Here is a 9,905-nt window from a genome sequence, read left to right as displayed (position 1 = left end):
AATCCCCTCATGCATCATCACTCACCAGTATTTGCTTCTATTTCCTCTTTTTTTTTGGATGTACACAAAAACACTCAGGAATGTAATAAAATTTAAATAACCAAAGGGCACTTTCTGCAAGCCTGCCTCCTGGCTGCCAGCACACAGCCTTTCTCCTTCCATGAGTCTAGAGTCTTCAGCTGCTCTGTCTCTCCATGTCCTCATTTCCACCTCCATCTGTGGTGTTGCTGCTTCTCTGGGTAGGGTCCCACATTCTGCTTGTGCTCTTCTCCTTTGATGGTCCTAGAGCCCTCTGTTCCTGGAATGGAAGATTAACTACTCCCCACCTTTTGTTACAAAACTTCTACCTTTACAGTTGTGACCATCGCAATTAGTCATGATAACAATTACTCACTATTGAATCATAAGAATCTTACCCCCATCTCCTTTCACCAGACATGACAATTGTTTTTTTCCCAGAAATTTATATATGCCATTCCATTGTCTTCTTGCCTGCATGGTTTCTGTTTAGAAATCAGAGCTTAGTTTTATTAGTTCTCCTTTGTAGGTAACTTTTCATTTTTCCTGAGCTGTTCTTAGGTTTCTTTCCCTGTCTTTGGTTTTGAAGTTTGATTATAATATGTCTTTGGTACTTTTCTTTGGGTGTCTACCCTGTTTGGAGTTTGTTCATCTTGAATGGCTGTCTTTTCATCTTTCATGATGTTGGGAAAGTTTTTTTCAATAACTCTTGGGCAATATTCACTATGTTTTGGGGTGTTTGTTTGTTTTGTGTCTTTCTGTTCTAGAATTCAATCACATATAAGTTGTTCCTCCTGATAGTGTCCCACATGAATCTTAGGCTTTCTTTAGTTTTTTTTTTCTTTCTTTCTTTTTCTGATTGTTGCTCCAGCAGATGAATATCTATTATATTAAGTTTTTATTGTGAATTGAGTGATAGTTTACATGGGAGGACATTGGTTTTATAATCATCTTATCATATCGCATTTCATTGCAATGATTACAATTCCCTCCATGCATAGCAGATGAATATTGAGAGATTTTTATTCAAGCTCAGCAATTCCGCCTTCTATTGCTTCAATTCTACTTCTTTGGCCTTTCAGTATAGTCTCTAGTTCTGAAGTTTTAGTATAATCTTCTAGCTTTCTGAATATTGTTTTTGTATGGTCCAATTTTTTCACTTACTTTGTCAGCTTGTTTCCTGAAGTCTTCTAAAGTTTTGTCCATGTTTTCCTTAATTTCAGCTACAGTTTTTCTTTGTTTTGGTCATTCTTTCAATCCATCGATGTTATTTTATTAGCATTTTAAAAAATTTCTTATCAGGTAGTTCCAATACCACTTCTGGTGTTATATTTTTCCGACATTGTATTTTGGTCAGCTGTTTGAAGCTCTCTGTTTTGTTTCTTTGTGTAAGCTGAAATTGCCTGTTTTCTGAGATATTGTGGTATTATGTTTATACTTTATTGATGATTGTATATTAGTATATTCTCAGGCACTCACCACCTGTCTCCCAGGGGATGTGGTACAGACAGAAAGGATAGATGTAGTTAGTTCTCTGTTCAGAATTTGTGTAGTATAGTTAAGGGCAAGTTCACTTACTTCCAGGAGTAGAGGTGGCTTTCTCCGTGCCTGACCATAGGCAAAGAAGAGGCAGCACAGGAGGGGTGCCACTGGCCACTGGGTTGGTGAAGGCAGGACTGGCCCCCAGCTACCAGGAGAGCATGGGAACAAGGGAGAACTGTGCCCCCTTGCCACCTGTCTCCAGCCACATCTTGTGCCTGCAGCCACTCACAAAAGCCCAAGGTGGCTATGCCATTCCACACCAGCCCACAGTCCACTCATTTTTTCTTTTCTCTAGCTGTTCTTGTTCAGATTCCTCTTCAGGTCAGCCCTGGATTCACCTCTCTGTTCTATCCCCGTGTCTTTGTTGCGTAAGGTCAAATCGGTGCATCTACCTATTCCACCATCTTGCTCTGGCTTCCCTGATGTTTGATTTCTTGACTGCTGCTTCCATGGGTATTGATTGTGGATCCAAGTAAAATGAAATCTTTGACAATGGCAATATTCCCCCCATTTATCATGATGGTGCTTATTGGGTAAATTGTGAGGATTTTTGTTTTCTTTAAGGTGAAGTGTAATCCAAATGGAAAGCTATCAAGTGAAATTTTCTGTTGCAAAGTATAGGGAATGCAAAGGTGAGTATGGAATAGTCAGTGCAAGGAATATCTGAGGAGGCTGGTAAGGGAGGTTAAAAAAGGACCTTTGTGACTAGGCACAACTAAGATTAAGATAAATGTCTTAAGACATGTGGGACTGGTTAGTTGAAAAGGTGAGAACTCACATCAAAGGAGAGAGAAACCCATTTGGAGGATAGACAAGGCAAAACTTTGTAGCATCTTTGCAAAATAGAACAGAATGACCAAAGATAGCAGTCTGGAGAGACAACCTAGGCAATTATTAGTACTTTATCACTGAGAGATCACTGAACTTCTCAATCCAACCTCAGCACTTTGAGAGCATTTCTAACAACCAGCCACTCTACTGTTACAACTTTTTTTGAAAGGGGGATATCTGGAAATTAGAGATTCTTCCAGAACCAGTAAGGGACAGCATTAATAACCAAGACAAAATACTCTCATTGTATGCCAGGTACCGTGCTGGACTCCAATCTTCACAACCCTGCAAATGCGGACCCTGTTTTACAGATGTGCAATTGAGGCTGAGATACTCATTGACTTCATACTCAAGTTCTGAATGGGGAGATCAGGGTGCAAACCTGATCCATCTAGTTCCCAAAGCATTGTTCTTTCCATCACAGGACATGTCTCTGTCTTTTACTGTAAATTCAGGAAATGCAGTGAACATTCCCTCAGCTCTGAGAACCCAAGGAGGGAGATTTAGTCCCGCATTTATCCTGTGTTAGGGAAAGGTAGTGTCCTCAGTGTAAAGGAGGCAGTGCTGTGTGTGCACAGGGTCACTTAGAGAGATAGGTCAAAGAGCATCCGGGTGATGGAGTACAGTGAGAGACGGCAGAGTACAGTGTTTGCTGTCAGGTAGACCTGGGCAGCTTGAATCTCAGCTGAGCACATTTTTAAAACCTCTTTTTAGCCTCAGTTTCCTCATCTGTAAGATAAAGAGAGAAGTCAATATAGGAGGCTGTCCAGGAAAATTCAATCAGTTACTATAGGAAGAACACAGCAACGTGTAGATGTATGAGGAGCACTTCATACTTCTTAGTTATTCACACTCTTTTACTATGAAAGGATCTACGACAGTGTTCAAAACATTCTAGGTGCTAAGTACGTGACTATTATACTTCTTTTTTTTTTTGTTTAGAACTGGACAAAATCCTAGCTCCCACACCCCTAACCTATACAATCAAGTGAGTGTTTTGTGAGCTTATGAATTTTTATAAGGTTCTATTTTGGCAATTTCATGTTATCGCTCCAGTGCCATTGGACACGTCAGCTCCTGACCTTTCAATGGGTGAAACACTTCCCATAAACAGAATCATAAAGGCCCACTGGGTTTCTCCTTGTCGTGTGAGTTTGTTTGGTGTGCCCCTGTCTCCTGTGCCATTTGAATAGTGACGTTGTATTTCCGTGTTTTCTCACTTCAACTTCTTCTCACTTCTGGGGGGTGTGGGGGAGGCAGGGGGAAGTTGTGGTTTCACTAGGCAATGGCATCATGAAACAGAGAGAACTGGTGGGGTGGAGAAGTTACTCAAAGGTAGGAAAGAGAGAGAAACACCCACGTGGCTTTATTAGGTTTAAGTCAGCAGCCAAGTCAATTTTTATTTTTTATTTTTAAGATTCATGAAAACATTGATGTAATAACATTTAAGAAAATGTAATTCAAATAAAACACTCACCCATTTCCCCCCAGGAATATTAATACAACTGCTCTCCTCTGTGATCCATTTCAGTTTTTACACACATTTTTAATGAAAATTATGATCATACCTTAGGTCTAATTTGGGACCTTTCTTTTCCCCCTTAATGTCATTTCAGAAGCGCTCGTTCTATTTCTAATTGCTGCATCTTCTTCATGCTTATCATGGAAACCATGACATCATGGCCCATTCCTGAGACTCATACTACTCCAGCATATTGTGGTTGTTGTTGATAAGCGCCATCAAGTCACTTCCAACCCATAGCAATCCTGTGTAAGTTTCCTAGGAGCAGCTGGTGAGCTTGTACCACCGACCCTGTGGTTCAAACAACTTTGCAGACCAGCGCATTTACCCACAGTGCAACATCAAGCAATCCTAGGGGTGAGTGAAACAGAGACACTGTAGTTACAGAGCCTTAGGTTCGAGCCTTGATTCTGCCGTGTAGTAATCATGTAACATTGACCCACTTATTGCCATTTGCTCTGAGTCTCAGTTTCCACAACAGTGGAGTGTAACGCAGACAGGACAGCATTGCTATGGAATTTAGAAGTAAATCATGTAATGACTTATCTGAGAATTTCAAGACACAATACTGCCATTAGAGATGTGCAGTTATTTACATTTTTGTTGTATACTTCTAAATATCACTACATGGACATTGTTTAAAACTTTTCTTCTTTTGACATACCTTTTGGGGGAAAGTCCCAGGGCACAGATATTTTTGTGGGTCCTTGATAAGCATTGCCAAGTTGCCTTCTAGAAAGCTGATATCAGTTTACAGATCACCAGCATTGTAACCCAGCACTGGATTGGATTCTTATATTGAAAACCACCTTATTACCAATTTAATAAATGCAAAATGGAACTTTATCTCACTAGTGTCTGTGATTCAAAACTAGCAGTAAATAAAGGTGTGGAGCTAATAGTGCTAGTAATGCAATTCAGCAGTAAGCAGGTTCTTTAGGAACCAAGATGCGGCAGATGGTGAAATTGATGTTGGTTTTTTGGTTGGTTATGTGCCGTGGAGTCGGTCCCAATTCATAGCAACCCTGTATAGGGTTTCTGAGGCTGTAAATCTTTATGGGAGCAGAAAAACTCATGTTTCTCCCACGGAACTGCTAGTAGTTTCGAACTGCTGACCTTGAGGTTAGCAGCTCAATTCAACCACTACACAACCAGAGCTGTTAGAAGCCAGGAATTTACAAGACAGTATGGGGGTAATGAAGTCCTGGTGTGGTGCTGTGGACTAATGCGCCAGACTGCAAAGCCATTTGAACTGCAAGGTCGGCAGTTCAAGCTCACCAGCTGCTCCTCGGAAACCCTATACAGGGTTGCTATGGGTCGGAGTTGACTTGATGGCACTTAACAACAACAATGGGGGTAATGAAGTCCTGGTGTGGTACTGCAGGTTAATGTGCTGGACTGTAAGGTTGGTGTGAACCACAAGGCTTGCAGTTGAAGGTCACCAGCTGCTCCTCAGAAAGCCTATACAGACAGGGTCACTATGAGTTGGAACCAACTTGATGGTACTTAACAAATGGAAATTAGGCTGGGCATATTACAGATCAGTGAAAGGCAGAGATTTAATACCTCTGTGTTTGTTAAAATGTATATACCTCAATAAGAGTCAAATATTTGATGTAAAGATGTGACTTTTCTCAAATTTATCTCTGGTTTAAAGGCTAAAATGGGATTTCTGTTTAAGTTTTCTTTTCAAAACGATTTATAAAGTTTCTACTTTAATGTATTCAAGAGCAATGATATCAGTTTGAGGACTAATGCACTCCTGACCCAAGCCATGGTATTTTCAGTCACCTCATATGAAAGTTGGACAATGAATAAGGAAAACCATAGAAAAATTGATGCATTTGAATTATGGTGTTGGAGAAGGATCCTGAAAGAATCATGGACTGAAAGAAGAACAGACAAATCTGTGTTGGAAGAAAGACAGCCAGAATGCTCCTTAGAACAGAAGTCAGAACTGTGAGACTTCGTCTTTCATATTTCGAACATGTTATCCATAGGGACCAGTCCCTGGAGAAGAACATCTTGCTTGGTATAGAGTCAGTGAAAAAGAGAAAGACCCCCAACGAGATGGACGGTGCAATGGCAGCAGCAATGAGTTCAAGTGTTACAACAGTTGTGAGGATGACGCAGGACCCGGCAGTGTTTTCGTATGGTCGCTATGAGTCAGAACCAACTCTATGACAACTAACAACAGCAAAAGGTGTGACTCTAGGCCCTGGGGAGCTGGAGAGGAAAAGATCCGGTCCCTGACTTCCTGGCAACATATATGCAAATAACCACAGTTGCATACAATGCAATGTGTAAATTGTGAAAGAATGCTAAGCGCATCTTCCGGTCCAAAGGACTGAATCAAAGCTACCATTAAGTCAACGTAAAACAGTATCCAGGAGTCCTGGTGTGGCGCCGTAGGTTAATGCACCAGACTGCAAAGCAGGTTGAACTGTAAGGTTGGCAGTTCAAGCTCACCAGCTGCTCCTTGGAAACCCTATACAGGGTCACTATGGGTCGGAATTGACTTGACGGCACTTCACAACAACTATAACAAAACAGTATCCAAAGGGAGGGTTCTAGAGCTGAAACTTTAAGGATAAGTTTCATCTTGTTTTCTGACACTGTTAGCAATAGATCTTAGATCAAAGCATAAGTACCTGATTTGAATACCTTCATATCTGATTTCTGATTCTTCATATCCTTTAAAAGACAAAGGATTTCAGTTTATAGTTGTATCCAGGACACCTACGCAGGAACTGCAGTGACCTTGAAGGGTTACAGAGGGATTAACAAAGAGGCTCTGACAGGGACTGCTGCTGCTACTGCAAGGCACTGAGTTAGTTGGTTCCAACTCATAGTGATGCTGTATAGGATTTCTAGGCTACTGGTGTGGTACTGTGGGTTAATGTGCTGGACTGCAAGGTAGGCGATTCAAGCTCTCTAGACACTCCTAGGAAACCCTATACAGGGTCACTGTGAGTTGGAATGACTTAACACTTAACAACAACAAATCTTTACGGAAGCAGAAAGCCTCACCTTCCTTTCTGGGAGAGGCTGGTAGATTTGAACAGTTAACTTTGTGGTTAGCAGCCCAATTTGTACTCCATTATACTATCACTTGATGACAAAGCGAATGGAACACTTCAAAAATCCTTCTTCAAATCTTTATTCTCTACATCAGAGGTCAGCAAACTTTTCCTCTGAAGGGCATATAGTTAAGTGTTTTGGTTTTGTGGGTCATGTATAGGGTCTCTGTAGTAATCCCTGACTTTGCTCTTGTAGCACAAAAGTAGCCCTAGTTAATATGTGGACAAATGCAGGTGGTGTATTCCAGTAAAACTTTATTTATGGCCACTCAACTGAATTTCATATAATTTTCACCTGCTATAAAATGCTGCTTTTTTTTTCCCAACCATTAAAAAATATACCATCTGTTCTTAGCTCGTGGGATGTACAAAAATAGTAGGCTATAGTTTACTGACTGCTGATCTATATGGTTAACATACATTTTTTCATAAATTTTGGACTCCTGATAGTAACAAAGAGAATTAAGGAAGGTTGAGTTGTGGGTGTTGTTTTTTTTAAGAAGGTTGAGTTTTTGAGCATCCATAAATCAGTCCTTTCCTCTTACTGGGTCTCAGTTTGTAAACATAGGAGTTGATTTAGGCAACTCCTCAGGGTCCTCTCTGAAATTTTACCTCTGTCTGAAAGTGCCTCTTTGGGTTGAGGTTGCTATGGCAATGCTGTGCTTGCCACAACTCTGCCCTCACCAGGCTCCAGGGGCCAGTGGACTTTGTGGCACCCTGCTCAGCTGACCTGTCTTTTCCCTGTTAATCTTTAAGAAAGAAAGGATTCAGTCTACAGAAGGGAGAGCTAGGGTCCTTTTGGGGGAGTGGCCCAGAAAAGTTGGGTGGCCCCTGGGGAAAAACTTCTTTCTCATCTTTGTTTGCTTTCCCAACCAATTTTAAAGAAACATTTGGGGAGCTCATTGTCAGATTTCATGTGTTCATCCTAAGAGCAAACAGTGTGACCTAGGGTACCCATACAACTCTGGGCTGGATCAGGGGACCCCATCAGTTTCTCTTGCAGGAAGTGACTATGGCCCAAGGCCTCTAGACATTGTTTAGAGGCCACATGCCAGTGAAAGGAAAATGCCCAGGGCAATTTAATCAAATGTAGGTGAGATTATTACTGGAACAAGTCCCCCTCCCTCCTCCCTAAGAACAATATTAACAACAGGATTGTGGCATCAGATGGCATAATAAAGGGGGTCTCCCTCAAGAATACCACCAGCTAGAGGCATTAAATCAATAGGCTAATGTCCTGCCCTCCTCATTGTGATTTCCCCCTCTCTCCGACATCATACTAAAGTTCAAGCATTCATAGCTAGTCTCAGATGGATTCCCAAAGCAAGTGGTCTTGATGGGACTGGTAAAACCCGAGTCTGTAATCTGAGTAACTGACCTGGTCAAGTTGTGGCCCCAAATCTGGGTATGCAAAAAAAATTGAGGTCCCACATGGAGTGATGAAGCGGATGGGGACTTTGGATCCAGAGAGGGAGAGGGACTGGGTCCTGAAGAATGTGTGTGGGGGGGTGGTGGTGTAGGGGGTGAGTTTATAGGGTATACCCTTTGGTCGGTTGATGATGCATGGAGGGGATTGGAACCATGGCAATGAGACGATATACGATGGAATTAATGTAAAACTAAAGTTCTCTCATGTAAAATATCATGTAATTCACAATAAAACATGAAAACAAAACTTGGGATCCCAGAGTCCCAGGGTCCCTGGGTCCATGAGTGGCTATAACTAAGGAGGCTGCCTTGCTACAGTTTTGCTTGAGACTCAGAAAAATGAATTACTGGCATTAGTCTCTAGAGAGGGAAGCCCATCCCCAAACTGCCTTGCAAGGAACTATGTTAAGCCTTATTTTCCATGGTTCACCCAGGGAATGGGTGGGTTCTTCCTTTTCCCATGTTCCTAGAACACTTCGCACAGACCTTCCCCATAATCACACTGTAATGGAAGAATCAATGCATTTGATTATGGTGTTAGTGAAGAATATGGAAAGTACCAGGAACTGTCAGAAGAACAAACAAATCTGTATCGAAAGAAGTACAGCCGGAATGTTCCACAGACGCAAGGAAGGCGAGACTTCGCCTCTGTTTCTTCGGACATGTCCGTAGGGATCAGTAGTTGAGAAGGACATCATGCTTGGTAAAGATGAGGGTCAATAAAAAAAGAGGAAGACCAAGGACATGGATTGATACAGTGGCAGCAACATTGTATCCAAACATAACAATTGTGAGGATGGCTCAGGACCAAGCAGTGCTTCGTTCTGTTGTGCGTAGGGTCACTATGAGTGGAAACCTACTCCATGGCTCCTGATAACAACAATGGAACAAATGGCTTGCTTGTCTGTATTTTCCTTCAGCCTCTGAGCTTGGATGGACTCAGTGTTTCTCTCTTTCCTGAACTTCATTGTTCTTTTCAAATTACCACCTCTAGCCTCCATCTTCTGTGTATGTAGCATAGTATCTGGCTGATCTTATATTTCAAACTTTTATTAGTCAAAATGTGCTTCTTAGACCAGCAGCATTGGTATTACCAGTGAACTTGTTAGAAATGCAGAACCTCAGAAACTCCCCAGACTGACTGAGTGAGGACCTGTATTTTACCTCCCCAAGTGATGTGGACACATGAAAGTCTGAGAAAGACTTGAGTTACACAAGAGAAGTTTTTCAAGTATATAATGACAAGGAGCCTCAGTAGATGCAAGCTCTAGTATTATTAGTACTCATCACTCTCTCTCTCTCTCTCTCTTTTTAATGTTTTATAATTAGTACTCACCATCTCTCTCTCTCTTTAATGTATTGATAGTTTACATGGGAGAACATTAGTTTTACATTCATCCTATTCTATATTGTTTCATTGCTATGGTTACAATCCCTTCCATGCATCATCAACCAACCAAAGGGTATACACTACAAGCCTGCCC

This window comes from Chrysochloris asiatica, unplaced genomic scaffold (genome assembly GCF_000296735.1).
Source record: "Chrysochloris asiatica unplaced genomic scaffold, ChrAsi1.0 scaffold00007, whole genome shotgun sequence".
In the NCBI taxonomy this organism is placed as follows: domain Eukaryota; kingdom Metazoa; phylum Chordata; class Mammalia; order Afrosoricida; family Chrysochloridae; genus Chrysochloris; species Chrysochloris asiatica.
The sequence above is the reverse complement of the archived record's forward strand: the minus strand, read 5'-3'. Positions refer to the sequence as shown.